Source organism: Mastigoproctus giganteus, chromosome 12 (assembly GCF_048544385.1).
Source record: "Mastigoproctus giganteus isolate SK-2022 chromosome 12, ASM4854438v1, whole genome shotgun sequence".
NCBI classification, from domain to species: domain Eukaryota; kingdom Metazoa; phylum Arthropoda; class Arachnida; order Uropygi; family Thelyphonidae; genus Mastigoproctus; species Mastigoproctus giganteus.
Genome location: NC_143586.1, coordinates 92,435,897 through 92,462,363, shown reverse-complemented (window position 1 = coordinate 92,462,363; position 26,467 = coordinate 92,435,897). Strand labels below are relative to the sequence as shown.

At 37.6% G+C, this 26,467-nt stretch overlaps 1 long non-coding RNA gene across 1 annotated transcript in view; it reads right to left on the bottom strand.

Annotated features, from left to right (window-relative positions):
- The window catches only part of LOC150077277 (uncharacterized), a 69,804-nt gene that overhangs the window by 26,261 nt on the left and 17,076 nt on the right, over nucleotides 1–26,467 (bottom strand). Inside the window, exon 2 of the long non-coding RNA XR_016547689.1 lies at nucleotides 23,953–24,007. This is a non-coding gene — a long non-coding RNA (uncharacterized LOC150077277). The remainder of the gene's footprint in view (nucleotides 1–23,952; nucleotides 24,008–26,467) is intronic.

Here is a 26,467-nt window from a genome sequence, read left to right as displayed (position 1 = left end):
AAAGTGATAAAGCCCAAGAAACCTATAGGTAAGATGAAATCCACAGAAGAAAAAATTAGTCAAGAAATACTTGCCATGATGAACTGAAGGTGGCAAATGAAAAGAAAGATAAACACTATCTAGGACAAAACTGTGTATAATGAGTTATGTAAAGCCATTAGAAAGAGACTCAGAGGGGACATAAAAATATTTAACACAATAAAAGTAGAACAAGCATTAAGGGAAAACAAAGAACTTAAATCAGCAGTCATGATTTGGTTTTTTTTTTTTTTTTTTTTTTTTTTAGGAGCATTAGCAACTAAGGCCATATTGCTCCGGGATATGCGGTGGTCATTCCTTGACCTTTCCGCATCCTCCGTATTTGGTGGTGACGGGCTCGAACCCCGGTCTAATCAAGAAGCGTGCGCTACGCACTGCTGCTCCTTCCCACCTGGCTACGGAGGCGCCTCAGCAGTCATGAGCAGTAATACAGAAGGACAAATGATACTGAATCAGAAGAATAGTAATAGTGTACTTATAAATAGCAGAGAAGGCATAATTCAAATAGCAGAAGCCTACTATAAAGTATTATATAAGGAGTAATGGAATGATGCCAGCAGTGGGGAAGATAGATCACAAATTAGCAACACATACCCGATATCCTTTCTGATGAGGTAGAACATGCATTGAAGAAAATGAAGAATCAAAAAGTCCCAGGTGAAGATGAAGTTACTGTACAGTTGTCAAAACTGAGAGGAAGAGACATAACACAGAAATTGGCAAAACTCTTCACAAAGCACATTAGGAAAGGCTTGATGCCTAAGAAGTTGAATAACACAATCATAATTTTGCTGCATAAGAAAGGAGATAAATCAGAAATTGGAAATTGTAGACCAATCAGCTTGCTGTCCTACATCTACAAGTTGTTTACATGGGTCATTACTAACACATTAGAAAGAATACTTGTGGAGAATCAACCAAAAGAGCAAGGTGGCTTTAGGACAGTATTCTCAACTATGGATCACCTTCACATAATATCACAGCTAATGGAGAAAGCAAATAAATATAAAATTCCATTATGCTTGGCATTTGTGGATTATGAAAATGCATTTGACATAAAAAAGCATAAGGCAATGTTTAAGGCACTGGAAAGACAAGGCATAGACATCTCATACATTATGATTTTGAAGAAAATATATGAGAATGCTACATCCTTTATTAGACTAGACAAGACAAATTAAAATTGAGAAAGGAGTTCGACAAGGAGACACAATATCTCTTAAGTTGCTTACTGCTGCCCTCTTGAAGAAGTCTTCAGAAGATTGGACTGGTCAGAGAAAGGAGTCAATGTGAATGGAGAGTACTCAAACCATTTACGATTTGCAGATGACAGTGTGATCACAAGCCACGATCCCGAAGAATTAGATGAAAATTTTAATCAATTATGCAGAGTTAGTAAGGATTGCGGACTAAAGATGACTATGGTTTAAAAAATAAGTAATGATGAACAAGTGTGCCACAGAAAGGGATATAATCATTGAAGAAATTGAAGGGCTGGTATTCACATACATATTTTAGACAAGTCATTAGCTTGGATGAAAGTCAGGAGAAGAATAAATTTTGGATGGATAGCATTCAGGAAATACAGTCACATAATGAGGAGCAAAATCTCAATTTGTCTGAAATGTAAAATTTGTCTAAAAATCACAACAGAACATATTAGCAAGATGTTCTGAGGGCAGACACATCTCAAATGAGCGAGTAGCTAATGCCAGGGAAGCGAGATCAAATAACTTTAAGGGGTGTATCAGCATAGTTAACTATACAAGAACACTAAATCTTAATTGTTTTTATAGTAATGTCAGAAGTGTCGTCAATAAAATAATTGAATTCGAACTGCTGGGTAGGACAAGTAACGATCACATAATAGGGCTTACAGAAACATGGTGCCACCTGGAGATAGGGGATGATGAGTTTCATAGTATGGTATGTACAATACATTTAAGAAGGATAGGGAAGATAGTACAAGTGGTGGGGTCATGCTTCTTATCAAAAGCAGCCTGAGTGCGATTAAAGCTTTCCAGGATTCAGATGTTTTGCATGCTAGTATAGAATCTGTATAGGGTGAGTTAGTTGGAAGAAAAGGTATGACAGTGGGAGTAATCTACAGGCCATGTGATTGTGAAGATTATGATGAGAGCCTCTACATGCAAATGGAATGGGCAAGTAAGCATCAATGTCTTATATGGGTGATTTTAATTTGCCTCTCTAATTGATTGGATCAAATGGGAAAGAAACTCCACATAGGGTACAAAATTTTTAAATCAACTAGAATCAGCAGTTCCCAACCGGTGGTTCGCGAACACCTGGGGATTCACACTAAAAATTCTATAATGGTGAGTGCTTAGATTTACATAGATATTTATTGTAAACTACAAAATATAACTAATAATAAACAATAAAGTAAAATAAAATTAAATAAAAAGTAAAGAATTCCCAAAGAAAGAAACCACATCTCTCACTATTTCTTATAATTAGTTTAATAAATATGTTTTCCATACTAAATTTTTTTTGATTCTCAAGGACCATTGTTATGTACAGGTACTTTTTTTTTTTTTTTTTTTTAGAACCTATAGTATGCAAGGGTTGAAGGTTGAAAAGTTGAAAGAAGATATTTGTTGATTGGTTGACTTGTTAGCATTAGCATATGTATGATTGGTTGACTTGTTATGAAGAAGTATGATTGGTTGACTTGTTAGCATTCGCATAGGCATATGATGCAAGAAAGCAAGCTTATGCAGCATCAGCCAAAAAAAAAAAAAAACGCTTCTATTTCACCCCTCCCATTTGTTCGAAATAGCTGTCCAGCTGAGCATTAAATTTATTTAGGCTATCAACTTCCACAACAAGGGATGGAAGTCTGTTCCACCAACCAGCTACCCGCTGGCTAAAGGCAAATTTCTGCACATCTATCCTACATCTGTATTTCCTCAATCTGAATTTATGCCCTCTCAGGTGATTATTCTAAGCAAAAGGAAGAATCCCATCGGCATTGAGCATGCTCTACCATTCAAAGCTTTATACACCTCTATCAGATCACCTCACCGGTGCCTAGTCTCCAGACACTGTAATTTGCAAAACTAAGCCTTTCTTCGTAAGAGCAACCTTTTGTTCCATTCACTAATCTTGTTGACCTGCTCTGTACTCGTTCCAGCAGCTCTACATCCTTCTTAAAATGAGGCCTCCAGACCTGCATACAGTACAATTGCCTTATACAAGGGAATAATCACCTCTTTATCTCTGCTAGAAAAATTCCTGTATATCATTGACAAGACGCCATGAGCTACTCTTGCAGCCTGTCTGCACTGCTCAGAGAACTTCATATCTGCCTGCACAATTACCCTCAGGTCCTTTTCATTCTCTACCAATGTCGTGTAGTACCACAGAGTTGATACGTTGCTCTGGGGTTGCTGTTTCCCATATGTAGTACTTTACATTTGCCAATGTTAAACTTCATTTACCACCTCTCAGCCCATCTGCTCAACCTTTCCAGATCCTGTTGCAGCAGCATAGTGTCAGTAGTGTCCTTAAAAACCCTGCCAACATTTGTATCGTCTGCAAACTTGGACATTAAGCTTGATATACCATCATCAATATCATTTATAAATACAGAAAACAATAATGGACCCAACACTGAACCCTGAGGGACTCCACTAATAATATTAGTCCACAATGAGCAGTGTCCATTGATTACCACTCTGTCTTCTCCCCCTCAACCACCCCTTTATCCATAGCAGCAATTTGCCTCCAATGTCACGCTGCTCCAATTTGTGCAGCAATCTTCCATTTGCAACAGTACCAAAAGCCTTTCTAAGATCCAAATATATAAAATCAAAGTTATTCTCTACATCCAGTTCTTTTGTGACTGCTTCATAGTATCCAATCAAATTGGTCAGGCAAGACTTTCCCTTAACAAAACCATGCTGTGTCCAAGCTATAACTGAAGTCTTGTCTAGATGATCCTGCAGTGCTTCTTGTCTAGATGATCTCTGCAGTACCCAGTCTATGGGTACCTTCCGAGTCCAAGGAGGCTCTCATAATTATGGCTAAGGGTTTGCTTACTTCCTTTGCTGCCTCATTTAATATAACTGGATAGATCCCATCCACCCCAGGCACCTTTCTTGTGTTTATCTTCAACATTTTCTCCTCCACTTTCTTCTCAGTTATTACAAAATCATCTAGCTCACTGCAGAGTTCAATTCACTTCTGGCATTCCCCTCACTCAATAACTCATGTGTGACTGTAGATGAAAAATACTCATTTAGTTTGTTAGCCACCTGAGCAGAATCATCAACAGTTGGACCACCAATATCCGGTGGACCAATCTGATTCATCCCCTTCCTTCTAGAGTTTACATAAGTAAGCAACTCTTTGCTGTTTTTCTTTGCATCCTTTGCCAAAGATTTCTCATAAACTGCCTTCGCCTGCCTAACCTCCTTTGTAACTTGGTTACAGACCAGCTTATATCTATCATAGGCTTCTGTGTTACATGTTAATTTATATGTATCCCATGCATTTTTCTTCTCTGCCATATGTCTCATTAGTTCATCTCTGATATCATCAGTTGGTCCCTACATATAGAATTTAAATACTGTTTCAGACCTCCGTAGTCGCCTTTACGAAAGCCAAAACCCTTACCCTTGATGGTAGTTACCTCATTGAGTAAATCCCACTTCAGCACACTCTGATCACTGCCACCTACTGGTTCCTTTATCTGCAGATTATTAATGCATGAAGAATCACTACTGATAATCAGATCAAGAGTATTACTCCCTCTAGTTGCCTCCCGAACATGCTGATGTAGAAAACATCATCCAATAAATCCACAAAAGCCTTGCTAGTGTATGAGTGACCAACCCACAAATTCCAGTCAATATCTGGGAAATTAAAATCCTCTATTATAAGACTCTCTGATTGACTGGCCCACTCTATTTCCCTGTACAGTTTCTTATTATACTCATTAGAGTCATTAGGCCTATAGCACACCCCTACTCTCAATTTTGATCTCCCAATGCTTATGTCACACCAAACTGACTCGACACTGCACTGTCCAGCGATGTCGACTGGCTTCACTTCCTTGGATTTTCTTAACTAATAGTGTAACCCCCTCCTCCCTTCCTATCCTGTCTATCCTTTCTGTACACACTGTACTCCCCAAATTCCAGTTCTGCATTCCCTATATCTGTGTGACACCACGTCTCTGATATCCCAATAATATCCGCCTTCGATATTTTGAGGAATACTTGAAATTCATCATATTTATTTACCAAACTCCTAGCATTGGTGTGCACGCAAGTATACATGCACCTGTTTCTATTCTTAGCTATCCTAACACAACCCATGTGTTTACTTGTACCGCAATGACTCCCAGCAGTCTCTGAAATATCCTGCATCTTGTTTTCCAGGCTGCTGCTCATTCCAATAGAAGCAGTGCAAGAATCACTTTCATGTCTGCCAGTGGCTACTGTTAATCTATTAGTCCTTGTATCCCCCCAAGTTAGCAGTTTTCCGACCCACCTAACACTGCCTCAATAGCATCAGAAAATATTCTTGTACCCTTTCTATTTAAGTGTATCCCATCCCTGTAGAAGCAGTCTCTCCTGTTAACAAGTACAGTCTAGGCTGAAAAAAAATTCTACCCCTGGAGCCTTGCACAATCTTTCCAGGGCTGAACTGATCGACAAGGCTCTCATCATATACTCCCTCCTATCGTGTCTGGGCAGAATTGCAGACACTTTCAAATTCAACCCTAATTCACAGCTTTTTTTCAACAGTGACCTGTACTTGTTAAGTAATTCTGCCGGTCTCCTACTCTTAATATCATTAGACTACTCTTAATATCATTAGTGCCAACGTATACAACTATATCACCTTTTGTGCCCTTAAAAGATGATATCCGCTCTACAACGTCATCAACCTTTGCCCCCGGCAGACATGCCCTGGTCCTGTTCCACCTATCCTTTTTACAAAGCATGTCCCCCGTTTCCCTGACAATAGAGTCACCAACAACTACTAGTTCCTGTGGGACCAGCGCATTCTGCCTTGGGGGTTGCCGCTGTGTTGCGTGATGACCAAGTGCAAGCTCTGGCGTTGATGTGGGCAGCTGAGAGCTTGATGGGCCCCTCAATTTAGATCCTACGAGGGCATCCACCCTGTCCTTCAAGCTCTCATATAGGCCCATAACAACACTGATTTGTCGCCCGATTTCCTTACCTACCCTTGAATCTTACCTGGATTCGAATTTCGAATTAGATTTGAATTTCTGTTGTTTGTAATTTTGAGGAAATACATTAGAAAGAAGGTTGTCTCAGAAAACGGAAACTGAATGAATAAATGAGGATGAGGAAGTTGGTTCTGTGAGTTTGAACTTGGACAGTAAAAGGATGTTGACTGGTTACTGCACGTGTTCGGATTGTTTTGAAAGAGAGAGCAGGAATTATAGAAGCCAATTCAGAAGAACAGTGCCCGTGGAAGTATATGTAGTAAAGGCATGCAGCAGAAACAGTATGTCTATGAGACAGAGAGTGGAGAGACTCTGTTAGAGATGAGACTGTTTGCACTGTTAGCACAGTGGTATTGTCACTGTCCTCACCACGACGTGTGGAAAAGGCCTGAGTTCGAATCCAGTTGATGACACAAGGAATTTTAATGGGCTTTTTTCACTCTGCAGCTGAATTAGTCAGTCTCAGGCGTAGATAGCAAGCCCCCCCCCAAGAAACTGGGGTTTTTTTCATCCAGCAAAACAGGCAAATCGATGGCAAATGTAATCATTTACAGGTGACCCTAATACCATAATTTGGTTTGATTTTTTTGTTAGAGACAAACATTAATTAACATAACTGCCCTCTTTTTAATGGATCTAGAAGCCTGAGAGAGGTTTTGGGTAACACCACCCCAGATGTATGATTGGATTTGCAATTTCTCAGTCAACAACATTTTGGAAGAAAAGTAACGCCAAGAGTAAACCAAGTTTTTTAGATGCAGAGGAAGCAATATTTGTAATGTGCTTTATGCCAAGAGAAATTAGAAGTCAGGATAATCTCCAAGATCTTGCCTAGAAATCGGAGTGTCTTGAAGATAAACATAAGAGCAGAAGAATCCTTTTTGCGAGATATAAGACAGGACTGAGTTTTAGAAGGATTGAAATTAAGTTATCTTTGCCCCACTGGAGAATTACCCGGAGATCAGTATTTAACGAAATGGTAGTGGATATTCGAGAAGTTGAAGCTGTTTGAGCAGGGCAAGGTTTCTCAAACTGGAAGGTAGAATGCAATGTGCTATCATCAGCAACACTATGGAAAGGATTTCTGGTCATTGGGAGAAGGTCATTAATATACAAGAGGAAAAGAGTGAGAGAAAGAACTGAATCCTGGGGAACACCAGCATTAGTAGAGATGTTAGAAGACAGAGAGCCATCTACCATTAACCAGTGAGCAGTCAGAGATACTGGCTGCTCACTGGTTAAAAACTGGATACCCAATTACAAAAAACAGCTGGCAAACCATAAGATGGAAGCTTAATTAGAAGACCTTTATGCCAAACATGAATGGAAGCCTTGGAGATGTCAAGAGCAATTGCTTGTGTTTCACCCAACTTTTCCATTGAATTTGTCCATAAATGGGTACCATAAACCAGAATATCAAGAATTAATACTGGCAATCGTTGATCAGACGGAATGTTTCTAGATAGTTTAAGATTTGGTGGTTAATTGATTTCTCCATTACTTTAGAAAAAGTAGAAGTAATTGCAATGGGACGATAATTGGATGGGAGGGATTTGTCACCCTTTTTAGGAACTGATTGGATATGAGCAAATTTTCAAGCAGAAGGAAAAACACCTTTGGAATAAGGAAGTGAAAAAAGAGGCAACGAACAGAAGTAGGTTCGTGAGCTCAGGTTTCGAGAACAAGTGGAGAAATACTATCAGGACCTGGAGCTTTCTTAGCATCAAATTCATCAAAATCCTTCTGATGGAAGACCACAGAAGGCATTGAATGGAGTGTACTGGGAATGGTTTGAGGTGATTTACCAAGATCATCAATACATGAGTTGGAAGGAAAATAGGATGCCAGCTGGTCAGTTTTATCTTTGGCTGATGTGGCAACAGAACCATCTGGTTTTGACAGAAGTGGGAACAGAGATGGACAAAAATTGCAGCCAATAGTTTTGGCAAGAGACCAGAATGGTTAGCTACCATTGGACAAGAATCAAGTTTTCTACTCTTATCCTGTTCGAAATTTAGTTTGGACTGATTAATAACTGCATTACAAAGTATAAATGATACTTAATAATAATTTTTATTATTACGCTATGTCGCTTATAAAAACGTAGTACAGGCATACCTCGGTTAACGTTACCTCTGATAACGAAGCTTCGATATAACGAAGTCGGCAATTTCAAGCCCCATTTAACATAAAAAAAATATTCCAGTTTAATCACCTGAAATCTAAACAAACTGAAGAAATTAGGGAAACCTTTGGAGCTTCTCGTGGTTGGTTTGAGAAATTTAAAAAACGGGCCAGGATTCATAGTGTAAAATTAACAGGAGAAGCTGCAAATAAGTTTCCAGAAAACTAAAGGAAATAATTGAACGTGAAAATTTTCCAAATTTGGTGTTCAATGTTGACGAAAGCGGTTTGTTCTGGAAACGGCTACCAACAAAAAACTTCATTTCTATTGAAGAAAAATCAGCTGCTGGGTTCAAAGCAGCCAAAGACCGTTTAACGTTACTCTTTGGATCAAATGCCTCTGGCGATTATAAATTAAAATTGTTATTAGTTTACCATTCAGAAAATCCGAGGGCGTTAAAAGGTAACATAAAAATGAATTTACCTGTAATATGGAAAGCAAATAGAAAAGCGTGGGTTACCAAGGAGTTATTTACTGATTGGTTTGTTAACCACTTTTGTCTTGAAGTAAAACGGTATTGTCAAAAAAAACAACTTTGAAGAAAAAGCTCTTTTGTTGTTAGACAATGCTCCGGGACATCCTACTGATCTTAACACGTTGGACACATGCATTCCTGTCAAAGTTGTGTTTCTTCCAGCAAACACAACTTCCCTGATTCAACCATTGGATCAGGGAGTAATAGCATCATTTAAAGCTTATTATCTGCGTCGAACATTAAGCAGTTTAACTGAACTAGAGGTTAAAGAGGAAATGACAGTTAAAACATTTTGGAAAAACTACACCATTAAAAACGCAATTGAAAACATTGATAGTTCTTGGAAAGAAGTCACTAAGAAATGCTTAAATGGAGTTTGGCGCAAAATATGGCCAGAAGTTGTACTAGAAGAATAAAATAACATACAAGAAATTAGAAATGAAGTTATCCAGATGGCTCAATCAATAGGTTTCGAAAATGTCGATGAAGAGGATGTTAGAAATTTATTGAATGCAGAAGATGATGGTTTTTCAGTGGAAGATTTAGAAAACCTTGTTAGCAATAAGACGAAGTTAAAGAAGTTCCTGCCGAAAAAGTGTTAACAACCAAAGATTTAAAAAGGTGCTTAAATGACATTGAAAACGTTTTAAATTTTTTTAGTGAAAATGATCCTGATTTAGGAAGAAGTATTATTGTTAAGGGATCAGTGTTAAATGCAATAACTCCGTATAGGCAATTGTTAAATGAAAGAGAAAAAGAGCATAAACAATCAACTTTAGACTCGTATTTTAAAATGTGATTTCACTTTGTATGTAAGTTGACTGTTTATTTAATAAAACTTTTCTTTGTCCGAAAAAAAAGCTTTTCATTTTCTTTAAGTAGGAACGTATCCCTATTCTGGCCATAGTATTTTTACCTCTGAAAACGAAGTTTCGCTTAACGAAGTAATTTCGTGGAACGCATCCTATTCGTTATTCGAGGTATGCCTGTACTGGAAATATTTTCTAATAAAAATTCAGAAATATTATACGATTTCAGAGAATAAGCTTAGTGGTTTTTAAAAATATTATGTTGAAAGGGGTACGCTAAAAAAATGTTTACAATGAAAGGGGTTTGCGATAAAAAATTTATGTTGAAAGGGGTTCACGAGTCAAAAGAGGTTGGGAACCGCTGAACTAGATGACTGTTATTTGTATCAATAAGTCAGAGAAAGTACTGAGGAAAAGAATATTTTAGACCTCATCATCACCCATACACCAGATGACATAATAGGGCTGACAGTACAGGAACTAGTAGTAGGAAGTGATCACAGAGTTTTATGGTGGATGATGATGACAGAGAGGTAGCAGTAGTTAAAGGCAAAGGAATGCGTTATAATTTCAGGAAAGGAAATTATGATGGCTTAAGGTGCTACATAGCCTCTATTAACTGGGTAGATATCGAACAGAGAGCGAATACAATTGAATTATGGTATACCTTTAAAACATCAATTGCAGAAACTTTGAATGCTTATATACCATTAAAAAAATACTCCACGAGGAAGAATCCAAGTTGGATGAATAAGGAAGTTGCCAGATTACTTGAGCAGAAGAAGATGGCATGAAAAAGTTAGAGCAATAAAAGAGTACCAAAGCCTATAACAGTTACAAATTGATCTGTAATAGTGTCACAGGAAAGGTTCGGCTGAAAAATGCAATTTATGAGAAATTGCTGGCAAAGAGTGGGAATAAGGAATTCTTCACATATATAAATACACAGAAGAGAAGGAGAAAAACAGAACTGACCCTTATGTAATGGACATGGGATAGCATTAGATACCTCAGCTGAAGTTGCAGATGAACTCAACAGTTATTTTGCATCAATATTTACAAAAGAAAAACACTGTGTCAATGAGAAATTATGGGAGTGAAGTTGAAAAAAATGTAATTAATGATATTCAAATTTCACATGTTTATTTAATGAAAAAATTTTTGAGTCTACAGGCGAGTAAGGCTCCTGGGGTTGATGGCATAAACCCTATAATCTTAATGGAGGTGGCAAGTAAGTGCATTGAACCACTGAGGCTAATTATGAGAGCATCACTGGAATTGGGAGTGATTCCACTGGATTGGAAAAGTGCCAATGTATCTCCAATACATTAGGGTGGTTCTAAGAGTGAAGTGGGAAATTACCAGCTGGTTAGTCTAACTTCAGTAGTAGGTAAAATCATGGAGACAATGATCAAGGGTGGAATTCAGGATCATTTAGATAGAAATGGAATTCTGAAGGATACTCAGCATGTTTTTGTAAAGGGAAAATCATGTTTAACTAATCTGGTTAGCTATTTTAACAGGGTCACTCAAGAGCTGGATTTAGGGAATAATTTCTACATTGTTTATTTGGATTTCAGCAAAGCCTTTGACTCAGTCCCACATGAGCTCTATAAGCTTTGTTATTTGGTTTTTAGGAGCATTAGCAACTAAGGCCATATTGCTCCATGATATGCGGTGGTCATTCCCTTGACCTTTCCGCATCCTCCGTATTTGGTGGTGACGGGCTCGAACCCCGGTCTAATCAAGAAGCCTGTGCCACGCACTGCTGCTCCTTCCCACCTGGCTACGGAGGTGCCACTCTATAAGCTGGAACAGATTGGAATAACAGGGAAAATCCTTAGATGGATAGCTAGATGGCTTCAGGGCAAGAGGCAGAAGGTTGTGATAAATGGTTATTCCTCAGATTGGGTTGATGTAAGAAGTGGGGTTCCCCAAGGATCAGTATTGGGACCACTGTTGTTTTTGATTTTCATAAATGACATCGATGAAGGGACAGAGTGTGGTGATGTCTAAATTTGCATATGATGTAAAGAATGGTAGAGTAGTTAATGATCACTGCTAAGCAGAGGTTCTTCAGGGTGACCTAGATAGATTTCAGGGATGGTCAGAAAAATGGCAGCTATGCTTTAATCCAGCAAAGTGTAAGGTATTACATCTGGGGTACGGTAATCCCAAAATAACATATACACTTGGTGGGGTTGAACTAAACCAGTAGATGAGGCAAGGGGGGCCTGTGTATTATGATACAGTCAGACATGAAGTTCTCCAAGAATTGTAGAAAGGTTGCAATGAAGGCCCATGTAGCCATATCGATGATTTATTGAACAATTGCTAGTAGAACTAAGGACGTCACAGTCCCATTATATAAGTCTAAAGTTAGACCACATTTGAAATACTGTGTTCAAGTGTGGAGACCACACCTAAAGAAAGACATTGTGCTTCTTTAAAGGGTCCAAAGATGGGTAACTCGCTTGATGAGATTGGCAAAAGAGTGTCCGTATGAGGAAAGACTTTGAATATGTGGTTTGCAGAGCTTGGAGACAAGGCACCTCAGAGGTGATTTTATTGAGAGTTTAAGGCTCTGAGAGACATAAATAAAATGAATGAGAATGTAATTTTCATGGTTATGCATGATTCTAGAATTAGGGGCCATATTTTCAAGTAAGGGGGGGGATCTGAAATAACTGGGAGTAAAGTGGAGGAGAAACTGTTGAAGATAAACACAAGAAAGGCACCCGGGGTGGATGGGATCTATCCAGTTATATTAAAGGAGGCAGCAAAGGAAGTAAGCAAACCCTTAGCCATAATTATGAGAGCTTCCTTGGACTCAGGGGAGGTATCCATAGACTGGAAATGTGCAAATGTGACCCCAATTCACAAAGGAGGATCAAAGGCTGACACAAGTAATTATAGACCTGTGAGCTTAACTTCTGTTCCAGGAAAATTAATGGAGGCACTGGTTAAAGAAGCACTGCAGGATCATTTAGACAAGACTTCAGTTATAGCTCAGACACAGCATGGTTTTGTTAAGGGGAAGTCTTGCCTGACCAACTTGATTGGATACTATGATGCAGTCACAAAAGAACTGGATGCAGGGAATAACTTTGATATTATATACTTGGATCTTAGAAAGGCTTTTGATACTGTTGCACATGGAAGACTGCTACACAAATTGGAGCAGTGTGACATTGGAGGCAAATTGCTGCTATGGATAAAGAGGTGGTTGAGGGGGAGAAGACAGAGAGTGGTAATCAATGGACACTGCTCATCGTGGACTGATGTTATTAGTGGAGTCCCTCAGGGCTCAGTGTTGGGTCCATTATTGTTTTCTGTATTTATAAATGATATTGATGATGGTATATCGGGCTTAATGTCCAAGTTTGCAGACGATACAAAGGTTGGCAGGGTTGTCAAGGACACTACTGACACTATGCTGCTGCAACAGGATCTGGAAAGGTTGAGCAGATGGGCTGAGAGGTGGCAAATGAAGTTTAACATTGACAAATGTAAAGTACTACACATGGGAAACAGCAACCCCAGAGCAACGTATCAACTCTGTGGTACTACACTGACAGTGGTAGAGAATGAAAGGGACTTGGGGGTGGTTGTGCAGGCAGATATGAAGTTCTCTGAGCAGTGCAGACGGGCTGCAAGAGTAGCTCATGGAGTATTGTCAATGATATACAGGAATTTTTCCAGCAGGGATAAGGAGGTGATTATTCCATTGTATAAGGCGATGGTCAGGCCACACCTAGAGTACTGTATACAGGTCTGGAGGCCTCATTTCAAGAAGGATGTAGAGCTGCTGGAACGAGTACAGAGAAGGGCAACAAGATTAGTGAATGGAACAAAGGGGTGCTCTTACGAAGAAAGGCTTAAGTTTTGCAAATTACAGTGTCTGGAGACTAGGCACCAGCGAGGTGATCTGATAGAGGTGTATAAAGCCTTGAATGGTTTAAGCATGCTCAATGCTGATGGGATTCTTCCTCTAGCTCAGAAAAATCACCTGAAAGGGCATAAATTCAAATTGAGGAAAGACAGATGTAGGATAGACGTGCGGAAATTTGCCTTTAGCCAGCGGGTGGTTGGTTGGTGGAACAGACTTCCATCCCTTGTGGTGGAGGTTGATAGCCTAAATAAGTTTAAGGCTCAGCTGGACAGGTATTTTGAACGAACAGAGGGGTGAAGTGGAAGTGGTTTTTTTTTTTTTTTTTTTTTGGCTGATGCTGCATAAGCTTGCTTTCTTGCATCAAATGCCTCTACTAATGCTAATGTTAATGCTAATGTTTAGACTGGATTGCAGGAAGTTATAAATTACTGGAAGAAGTTACTTACATGGGTGGTGGAGACTAACAGTTTGGGGAAATTCAAAGGTCAGCTGGATAATAACCAACAGGAAGAGGGAAATGCAGCATAGGTTGTCTATTTCCTTTTTTCTTATTAATTTTTTTTCCTTATTATTATTTTATTTTTATTACTATTAATTTTTTTTTTTTTTTTATTTTATTTATTATTATTTTTATTTTTTTGGATGGTGCAGCATAAGCCATAGGCTTCCCTGCACCATGTGGCGATTGCTAATAATAGTACTAAGTGGGCCACAGAAAGGGGTATAATCATTGAAGGAGCAGAAATTGAAGAGCTGGATTCATATACTTATTTTGCACAAGTCATTAGCTGTAATAATGATAAATGGCTGGAAGTCAGGAGAAGAATAAATTTTGGATGGATAGCATTCAGGAAATATAGTCACATACCGAGGAGCAATATCCTAATTTGGCTGAAATATAAATTAATGGACCAATGCATACTCCCCACCATGACTTAAGGAACTCACCAAAAGAATGGAAGAGAAGCTAAAAACTACACAAGGAAAAATAGAACAAATTATATTAAGAATCAGACTGTTTGATAAGAAGAGAAACACATGGATTAGGCAGCAAACTCAAGTAAAGGACATTCTTATCAAAACAAAAGAACTAAAATAGACCTGGGCAGGATATATAGCTCGAAGACATGATGACAAAATGGACTAAGAATAACAGAATTGTACCCAAGAGAAGCTAAAAAAAATCCTGGAACTTAACAACAGAGTTGGACAGATGAAATTCAAGCGTCCGTGGACAATAAATGGATGGCCATTGCACATAACAGAAGCAACTGGAAAGTTGCTGGAGAGGGCTTCATCTTGCAGTGGAATGGCTATCCATTTACTGTCCACAAACGCTTGAATTTCATCTGTCCAACTCTGTTGTTAAGTTCCAGGATTTGTCCAACTCTGTTGTTAAGTTCCAGGATTTGTCCAACTCTGTTGTTAAGTTCCAGGATTTGTCCAACTCTGTTGTTAAGTTCCAGGATTTGTCCAACTCTGTTGTTAAGTTCCAGGACACAAAATCTGTTCACAGAAAGTCAAGTTATTACATGTAGATGAAAAAAAAAAGAAATAATTAGCATTACCATTAGTTGAGGCATACAATACAAGAAAGCAAGCTTATGCAGCATCAGTGCAAAAAAAAAAAAAAAAAACCCCTGCTATTTCACTCATCCATTCAGTCCAAATGCCTGTATACCTCATCAGCCTAAAATTTAATTAAACTATTAACTTCCACAAAAAGAGATGGAAGTCTGTTCCAGCAATCAACTATACCCCCTGGATAAAGGCAAATTTATGCTGATCTATTCTACAACTGTCTTTCCTCAATTTGAATCTTTGCCCCTCAAAGTCATAATCTGAGCAAGAGGAAGAATCCCATCAGCACTGAGCTTGCTCAACCCATTCAAGGCCTTATACACCTCAATCAGGTCACCTTGCAGGTGCCTAGTCTCCAGGCACTGCAATTTGCAGAATTTAATGCTTTCTTGGTAAGAGGACGCCTTTGCCTGACGTAGCCCAGTGGTCAGGAGCGACAGTGCATAGCACGCGTTCCTTGAGTGGACCGGGGTTCAAGCCCGTGACTACTAAATACGATAAATATTTGTATTGACGATTTATTGTAAACTCTACTGACTTGGTTGTCGTGCCGGAGTATAAACAGAAAATTTTTGTTCCCCTCACCAATCTTGTTGCCCTTCTCTGTACACACTCAAGTAACTCTACATCCTTCCAAAAATGAACCCTCCAAACCTGTATGCAGTATTCAAGGCACGGTCTGACCATTGCCTTGAACAACGGGATAATCACCTCCTTGTCCCTACTAGCAAAATTCCTATATAGTATTTACAAGACTCCATGACCTGCTCTGGCAGCCCGTCAGCACTGCTCAGAGAACTTCACATCTGACTGCACAATTACCCCCAGGTGTTTTTCATTCTCAACTTCCCTAAGTGTAGTACCGCACAGTTGGTACGTTTCTCTTGAGATACTGCTACCCATATGCAGTACTTTGCATTTGTCAAGGTTAAACTTCAGTTGCCGCTTCTCAGCCCGTCTGCCCAAATTTTCTAGATCCTGTTGCAGTAGCACACTGCCATTACTGTCATTAACTTGGACATTAAGCCTGATATATCTTCATCAATATCACTGATGAATACACAAAACAACAATGGGTCCAGCACCGAACCCTGGGGAACCCCACTAATAACAGTAGTCCACGAAGAGCAGTGTCCATTCATTAACACTGTCATCTCCTGTACAACAATCCCTCTATCCATTGTAGCAACTTGCCCTTAATGCCATACCGCTCCAATTTGTACTGCAGTCTTCCACGTGCAACAGTATCAAAAATTTTCCTGAAATAAAAATATATGATATCAAAATTATTTTTTGCATCCAGTTCTTTTGTGACCAGATCACAGTATCCAATTAAATTTGTCAGACAATTCTTCCCCTCAACAGACGCATGCTGGGTCTTAACTATTGCTGCAGTCCTGTGTAGATGATCCTGCAATGCTTCTTTAACCAGTGACCCCATTATTTTCCCCAGAACACAAGTTAAACTAACAGGTCTATAATTACTTGTGTCAGCTTGTGAACCTCCTTTGTGAATTGGGGATACATTTGCACACCTGCAGTCCATGGGGGACCTCCCTTGAGTCCAAGGATGCTTACTCCCTTTGCTACCTCCTTTAATGTAACTGGACAGATCCCACCCACCATAGGTGCCTTCCTTATGTTTAACTTCAACAATTTCCCTCCACTTTGTTCTCCATTATTACAACATCACTTAGCTACCTGTTAGAGTTTAATAAACTTCTGGCATTTCCATCCTTGAATAACTCCTCATGTGTGAATGTAGATGCAAAATACTCATTCAGTTTATCAAGTACCTGAGCATGATCATCAATAGTCGAACCATTTATGTTCGACTTAAGTGGACCAATCTGATTCATTCGTTTCCTTCTACAGTTTACATAAGTAAAGAACTCTTTGCATCCTTTGTCAAAGATTTCTCATAATCTGCCTTAGCCTGCCTAACCTCTTTTGTGACTTGATTACAGACTAGCTTATATCTGCCATAGGCATATTCTGTGTAGCCTTATATCTGCCATAGGCATATTCTGTGTAGCCTGATAATATATGTGCATTTTTCTTTTCTGCCACAAGCCTCATTAATTCGTATGACATCCATTTAAGCCTAAACCTTGAACAGTATTTCTTAGTTGGCATGAAAAGCCTAGTAGCCTCCAAGATAAAGTCCCTGAAGGCTTCCCATTTAGAATTCATCATTGGTAACATCATCAGTTGATCCCACTCTATAAAATTGAAGAGACAACACTCTGTCTCAGATAAAATTCTGAGACAACTGTAGTCACCTTTAGCAAAAGGAAGGATTTTTGCTTCCCTTTACCCTTGATGGTACAGTTTGTCCCCGACTTACATAAGCCCAAGTTATGTAACTTTGAACTTATGAAAAAAAATTTTTTTTTTTTTTAGGATTGTAAAATTCAAAACAGCAAAAAAAAAAAAAAAAAACAATCAATAATGATGAACATGGCACACACAAACTGCACAAGTAAGATACGGAGTAACAAGTTTACAAAGCTTAAAAAATAGGAATGAAGGGAAGATTGTGACAGTTTTTTTTTTTATTATCGGTGTTATCGCAAATGCAGTAAGATCGAACTACAAATCGTTTTTATTGTTTTATGGTAGTGACTTCCATAAATGTGCTTTACTAAAGTGTGAGCAATGTAAGCTCACTTGAGGTGATAATAGTGTGTTTCTGCTTTAACCCTGTGAAGTTCTTTACACAATATTTCATTTTGGTCATTATCATGGTGCTGCCTAAAAGAATAAGTGACAGTGGTACTAGTAAATCTACCAATTTGGATCAGAAAATTAAAATAAGGATGTATGAAAATGATCAAACATTTATCTAATGTTTGAAAATGTTATCAAACAAGTATTGTGCAGAGTTTAGATTTGTCAGTGTCAACAGTGAACACAATAATAAAGGACAAAGACTGAATACAAGAAACAGTGAAGGGATCAGCACCAATGAAGTCAACTATAATAACCAAGGCCATGGAATACATATCAGTTTTTATAACAATACAATAACATGCATTTTTTTATTCCTTTTCTTTTCTTTGTGCCATTCCAGCTAATTCAGTGCTGTCCCCAGTTAAAGTTTTTAATTGAGCTAATTAAAAACATATAACTTTTTTTTCTATATATATAAAAAATGTATAACTATTTTTCTTCATTCTTCTGAGGATATGTGATTTTTGTAAATTTGGCATATCAGGGATATACTAGCAATATTTTATTAGTCATTCTCCAGTTACTTAAAACTCGACATACGTAAGTAGTCCTGGAACATATCTCTTACTTAGATTGGGGACTTACTGTAGTAACAACTTTAAGTAAATCCCTCATCAGTATACTGTGATCACTGTCACCCAGTGGTTCCTTTATCTGAAAATTCTTAATGCAAGAAGAATAATCACTGCTGATAATCATATCAAGAATAATACTCCCTCTGGTTGCCCTTGGAACATGTTGCTGTAGAAAACAGTCATCCAATAAATCCACAAAAGTGTAGCTAGTGTGCAAGAGTTCCAACCATTATCCGGAAAGTTAAAATCCCCCATTTTAAGACATTCTGATTTACTGGCCCACTATTTCTCTGCACAATTGTTCATTATACTCATCAGAGTCATTAGGCATATAACACACACACCTACTCCCATTTTTGCTTTCCCAGTGCTTGTCACAAAAAACTGACTCAACATTGCACTGTCTACCAATGTCAAGTGGATGCACTGCCTTAGATTTTGTGTTTCTTAACTAACAGCATAACCCCTCTTCCCTTCCTAACCTGTCTGTCCTTTCTTTGGAATTTGAGGAGTACACATTGTACTGCCCAAATTTCAATTCTGCAGACTTTATATCTGTGTGACACCACATCTCAGATATTCCAACAATATCCGTCTTTGATGGCTTGATCAGCACTTAAAATTTATCAAATTTATTAACTATACTGATATCACTGGTGTAAATGCAAGTATACAAGCAAGATGACTCCCAGCAATCCTGGAAATCCACAGAACCTTGCTTTCTAAGCTGTTGCTCATTCTAATAGAAGCAGTGCAAGAATTACTTTTGCCTTTGCCTGCGGCCACTGTTAATCTTTTAGTCTGTAAATTTTCCCCCAAGCTAGCAGTTTTCTGACCCACCTAACACTGCCTCAATAGCATCGGCAAATATTCTTGTACCCATTCTATTTAAGTGTACCCATCCCTCTAGAAACAGTCTCTCCTGTTAAAAAGAACAGACCATGCGGAAAAAAATTCTACCCCATGAGCCTTGCACAATCTCTCCAGGACCAAATTGATTGAGAAGGCTCTCATCATATACTCCCTCCCATCGTATCTATGCAGAATTGCAGACAACACTTTCGAATTTAACCCTAACTCGCAACTTTTTTTCAACACTGACTTGTACTTAAGTAAATCTGCAGATCTCTTACTCTTAAGTGACAACGTGTACAACAATAGCACCTTTTGTGCCCTTAAAAGATGATATCTGCTCTACAACGTCATCAACTTTTACCCCTGGCAGACATGTCCCGGTCCTGTTCCACCTATCTATCCTTTTTGCATAATATATTCCCCATCTCTCTCTGACAATAGTCACCGACAATAACTAGCTGCTCCTGTGACACCAATGCATTCTGCCTTGGAGATTGTTGCTGTGTTGCCTAATGCACAGGAGTGAGATATGGCATTGAGTTGGTCAGCTGAGAGCTTGAAGGGGCCCCTCATATTAATGTCTTCGAGGGCATCTATCCTACACCTCAAACTCTCATAGACACTGATCCAAATGCAGAGTTGGCACCTAATTTCTTGACACTCTAAGCAGGTAACACTCACAAAGACATCCTCTTTGGCTAGATCATGTCCTGTTCCAGAAAGGTCTGCAAACATTTCACATTTTGTACATTTTTTGACTGTAATGCATTGGAGAACCACCCCCTTCGTTTCTCCCAGAGCGACGGCACTCTCGCTAATCTGTGCATGTCGCTTCGCAGCTCTAGTCAGGGTCATGATTTCCGTTTAAATACGATTTAATTAACAATTAAATTTAAAACATTAATAAATTTTATTGATTAATATTGATAATACTAATCTAAGCTGACAGATTCCTGATACAGTGCTAGGTATTATGCTATCTAGTTTTATGTTTTACCTTACGGTATCATACGTTATGCTATTTTGTATCGATCTAGTATACTACAACAATGGCAGCAATTTCAACAATATTGGCACCAACACCAGTATGAGTGGTGAGTTGTAACTTACAAAAATCACTAGTTACATTTTAAAAAATAAGCTAACGGATGCTACTTAGCCCATTTAATATCTGTGTAGAACACAATGTAATATGTTAATTAATGAAGAATAGGGTAAAAATATCAAAACTACTTATCCATTTTCAGCAGCTGACAATCCACTGTCTCAATTGTTGGATTTCTATTAGTCCAATTTGAACAAAATTTGGGGTGGCTCATCAAATGATGTGGTTACAAAGGAACTGGATGCAAAAAGTAATTTTAATATCATATACTTGGATTTCAGGAAAGCTTTTGATACTGTTTCACATGGAAGACTACTGTACAAATTGGAGCAGTATGGTATTAAGGACAAGTTATTACAATGGATAAAATGGTGGTTGAGTGGGAGAAGAGAGAGAGAGAGTGTTAATCAGTGGACACTGGTTTTCATGGATTAATGTTATTAGTGGAGTCCCTCGGGGTTCGGTGTTGGGCCCATTGTTGTTTGGAATATTTATCAATGATATTGATGAAGGTATATCAGGCTTAATATCCAAGTTTGCAGATGATACTAAGGTTGGCAGGGTTGTTGATGACAGTAATGGCAGTGTGCTACTACAACAGGATCTAGAAAAGTTGGGCAGATGGGCCAAAAAGTGGCAACTGAAGTTTAACATTGACAAATGCAAAATGCTGCATATGGATAGAAGTAACTCCAGAGAAACATACCAACTGTGTGGTACTACACTTAGGGTGGTAGAAAATGAAAAAGACCTGGGAGTAATTGGTCAGTTAGATATGAAGTTTTCTGAGCAATGTAGACAGGCTGCCAGAGCAGGTCATGGTGTATTGTCAATGATATACAGGAATTTTGCTAGTAGGGAAAAGGAGGTGATTATCCCTTTGTATCAGGCAATGATCAGGCACACCTTGAGTACTGCGTACAGGTCTGGAGTTCTCATTTTAGGAAGAACATAGAATTGCTTGAGCGAGTACAGAGAAGGTCTACAAGATTGATGAAGGGAAAGAAAGAGTCCTCTTACCAAGAAAGGCTTAATTTCTGCAAATTGCAGCATCTGGAGACTAGGCACCTGCAAGGTGATCTGATTGAGGTGTATAAGGCCTTGAATGGTTTGAGCAGGCTCAATTCTGATGGGATTCTTCCTGTTGCTCAGATTACGAACCTGAAGGGACATAAATTCAAACTGAGGAATGACAGTTGTAGACTAGATGTGCAGAAATTTGCCTTTAGCCAGCAGGTAGTTGATTGCTGGAACAAACTTCCATCTGTCATTGTGGAAATTGATAGGATGTGTGAAATGTTTTTTTTTTTTTTTTTTTGGCTGATGCTACATAAACTTGCTTTCTTGCATCACATGCCTCTACTACTACCACCAGTTTTGTGATGATAAAGCTAATGCTTTATCTGGTTTCACAAACACCGCTGGAATGACTTTCTAATGAAAAGAAGAATTGTACAATATGAGCCACTTGCATTGATTATGATAGTAAATAGCAGCTGAAGAGGATATATCTAATTATATTCTTTATAATTTAATGACAATGAATTATTTTCTAATTATTTATTGTTTGTGTTTTTCATTTCAGCATACTTTCCATAAAGTATGCATTACTGTATCCCATATGGGATACTAAGGCCATATTGCTCCGGGGATATGCGGTGGTCATTCCCTGACCTTTCCATATCCTCCGTGTTTGGTGGTTACGGACTCGAACCCTGGTCTAATCAAGAAGCGTGTGCTATGCACTGCTGCTCCTGCCCACTTCGCTATGAAGGCATCCCAACAGAATAAAAGGGAAGTCTGTTCAGTAAGTAAGTAAACAAAATCTGCTAAACCTAGGGACTCAAAATATATATTAAGATTGTGTCCTTCTCCTTGAAAGAAACTGTGAAATTAAATAGTGGCATTATTGGATCCCCTTTATCCTGTATTATAATGGTAATATTTAGTTTTTCACCTAAATCACTATTTTCTATAGGAATAATTATAATGGTAAAACAGTGGATTCTGGTTATTTGGGCCACTGGTTAATCGGGGCAGCCGTTTATTTGGGGCAAATCTTAAAAAACAGAACCCAATCGAGAAAATAGTCAGGATTTACTTCGCTTAATTGGGACAACATGCCGTTTAATGGTGGCAGGAGACCGCAGCACCGGAGATTACCCTACGATTGTCACTGACCGCACCACGTGGTTCGGTCGGATTTCTGGAGGTTACAACCATAAAACAATAAAAACAATTTGCAGTCAACTGTGTATTGGGCTTTTCTCTTAGTGCAATCTATCATAAACGGATGGAAACTCAATCTTATTGAATCTGCAATAATACTGACAGCTGGAATTCTGTGGGTTATTATGGCGAAAGGTGTTTACACTTCCATGGAATCTTCAATCATATAAAAAAAAATTAATTTTCAGAATATTCTCTTCATTCCTATTTTTAAAGCTTCATAACTTGTTACTCCGTTCTCACTTGTCGTATCGTATTACTTGCAATTTGTGTGTGCTGAGTTCTTTGTTATTGATTGCTTCTCTTTTTAGTGTTTTAAATTTGAACCCCCACCCACAAATGTCAGTGAACATAAATGTCAACTAGTTAGTATGTACATATTATAGTACGTATTATTATTCCGATTATCACATATATTCTTCCGGATTTTCACGTATCATTTAATTTTTTAATTGGTAACATAATAAAGGGTAAATTTGTGCTTAATATATCTTTACTTTTATAGCCTGTGGATAATAATTCCTCCTATTTTCGCTAATTAGAATCACTGTTTAATAGAATTAAAATTCAATTCACAAACGTGAAACGTGACCCGCACTTACTACACATCGTATAGTGAACGGTACTTTACTAGGGTGAATCCATCGTAACATGATTTGATTGTACAGTGAACCAATTGTAAAGCGGGGGGTCCATTGCATTTTTAACTTTTTTTACGAAAAACTTCGGATAATTGGGGCAGCCGCTTAATCGGGCCAAAATGCATTAGTTCCGATGTGTTCCAAATAACCGGAATCAACTGTATTTAGTTTTTCTCCTAAATCGCTATTTTCTATGGGCAATTACGAAATTACTAAATTTTCAATTTAGTAATTTCTTAATAAATAAAATTAAAATGTAAAACTTATACATGGACTGTGGGGTTGTCCATGTATAAGTCCTATGTAAGGGCACAACACTAGAGAAAAGTTAGTCTGTCTAACTGCTTATAAGCTGACAATAATGATATGGTTTGCATGGTAAATTTCTTTTTTTAAAAAAGAAATTTTAAGAAAAAAAATAACTGTTTTTCATATGAGAAGTGATATGCAGGTATCCTAGATAGTTATACTGTTAGATAAGAATCTATAAATTTTTTATTATCACAATAAAAAAAATTGAAGTTTCAACAATTCTAATACCAACATTTTTAATGATTAAACAGCATTACAAAAGTATAAACAGATGAAAATACTAGAAAAGAAAACTTACCTCCTGAAATTCTTGAGTGTCACACATGTCTTGAGCTTGTGTCCTGCACAAGTTGCTGGTTAATAGCAAATAACATTTGACTGTAACACACTGTGTTTTGTTTCTGTCATTGTAATGTGCTTAGTTACTGTTAATTGTTTTTCAAATTAAATTAGCACATTAAATACTACAGATAATGATATTCCAAAAACTTCACAGTTTTTATCAATGAAATTACTGAGATTTCAAAAGTGCATTTCTTAAGTATTTCTTCTTTAAGGAAAGCTGTTCCTTAACAAATCACTTTCTCTCCCTGTCACCTTATTAAAACTACTATACCAGATTTGCTTCCTTTAAAAATGACACTTTTCCGTAGATTAAAACAGAATTAAAATGAAATAAAGATTAGTTGACTCATATTAGCTCGATGATAACTCAGATTTCTTCATCCTCTTTAGCAATGCAAGGGGCATCATTCGTGATTGGGTAATTATGCTGATAATACAACTTCAATACTTAGAAACAAACCAATAACTGTCATCAGTTTTAAAGAAAAGTACATTTTCCAATTATATTTATCTATTGTAGTTATAGGTAATTCCAGCCCTGATAAAAAAAACATAGCAAAAGCATCTCTAAAGTGTCACTGAAGAAAGCACAAGTATGCTGCCTTCTCCACAATCATGGTTTGGCAGAACTACATTATGAAAGCATAATTTAAAAAATAAATAATAGGAAGTTATTAGACAATTTTAATTTACCAAAAAATATAAAATGCAAAAGTAATAAATATAGCTTTTTATCAATAAGAGTGGTCTGAAAAACTTTGTACCCCACCTCCAAAAAATGACTGTAGAAAGAATATAAGGCAATGCAAGGTGTAATGCACTATGTAAAAAGGACAGGATCTATATACAAATACTTAAATGCATACCAGTCAGAGAGAGGGGCTTCTAAGAATTTAGGCCATGGCAATCATTTTTTTGACACAAAATGATCTGACACCATAGCCTATGGAATATTTTTCCCAGCATAGCCTTTTTTCTTTGTGTAAATACAACTCTCACAGCCTTCTTCCATTATTTGGTATTTTTTCTTGGATAAAAAGTCCTTCACAATGCATTATGGCAGAAAGAAGAGAGATCAGGACTTCTGGGAGGCCAATCAATTGGCCCCCCCCCCTCACACTATATTGATCCTTTCCTTATACACAAGTATCTATACTATTTTTACATCCAACTTTCAGCATTTGAGGTCTACATATGCTGCCTTTCCATACATGATATTTTCTGACTTTTCCTGAATAATATAGACAATACCCAAAATATCCCCAAGCTTATCTTTTCCACTTCATGAGTAGTCTTCAGCAATTAACCAAAGCATTTACTCCATAGTTCTAAAATATCCTTCTCTTCTATTTTAACTTCACTCATAACATTTCTTAGTTCCCTCCTATTATAAGAGGTTTACTAAAATATTCCTTCATCATCACTAACAGAAGATATATTGTGAACAATGTTACCGTCTTGAATAGGATAAATGTTGGAAGTGATCACAGAATGGTAAGATGCACATTGATATAGATGTAAGAAAAGAAATGGGGTGGGGGGGGGAACCTGACTGGAGTAAATAATACAAAGGTCTTTGACATAACAGAAGAGAAAGTATGTACCGGAACTCAAGAACAAGTTTGAGCTTCTGCAGACCTTTCAGGACCAAGATATCAACGAGGAATACAATTTTCTGCAAGTGATAAAGCCCAAGAAACCTATAGCTTTGACTAAAATATTAAAAAATTTTACCACCCTCTGGAAACTTCTTCTTAATATTTTTCCAAGATTTTGTTTTAGCCTCTTTCACACATATCATAGTTCTCTTTCAGTTTTCTTCATATTTCAATAAGGATTCAGTAGTTTTACTTGTCAAAAAGTTTTTATATTTTTCAAACTGCCTCTTTACCTTCTTTGGTCCACAAGAGCATTCAGAATTTCCTGCCTTTACAGTCTTACTCCCAACATACTTCTTTTGCAGCTACCACTAAAGTTCTCCTGAATTTTTTTCCATTATTCATTGAAAGTCATGTTAGAATCAGGAATTCTATGTAAGTTTTAAACCAAGGAGGCTCCTGTATTAATGTTTGTTTGCAAACTGTTGTTTTAAAATTTTTTATCTCTTATTTCTGGCACTAATTACCATTTTAAATTTTCTCAACACAAGGTGATGGTCACTTCCATCTGATATCCGCTAGATACACCCTTGTGTTCTTCACTAGTTGTTTAAAATTCTTTTCTAAAATGATATATTCAATCGTGTTTTTCATGTTTCCATTATGCTTCCACCATGAAACTTAAGGTTATCTTTAAACTGAATTCCTGTGTTTGTAATTAAGAGTATACTGCTTATACAAAATTCCAATAGCTAGAGGTAAAATGGAATTACTATCAGTTTACCTCTCTTACAATCCCCAAATTTTCCTAAAATATTTCTGTAGTTGTTTGTTTGTTATTTGGATTTTAGGAGCATTAGCAACTAAGGC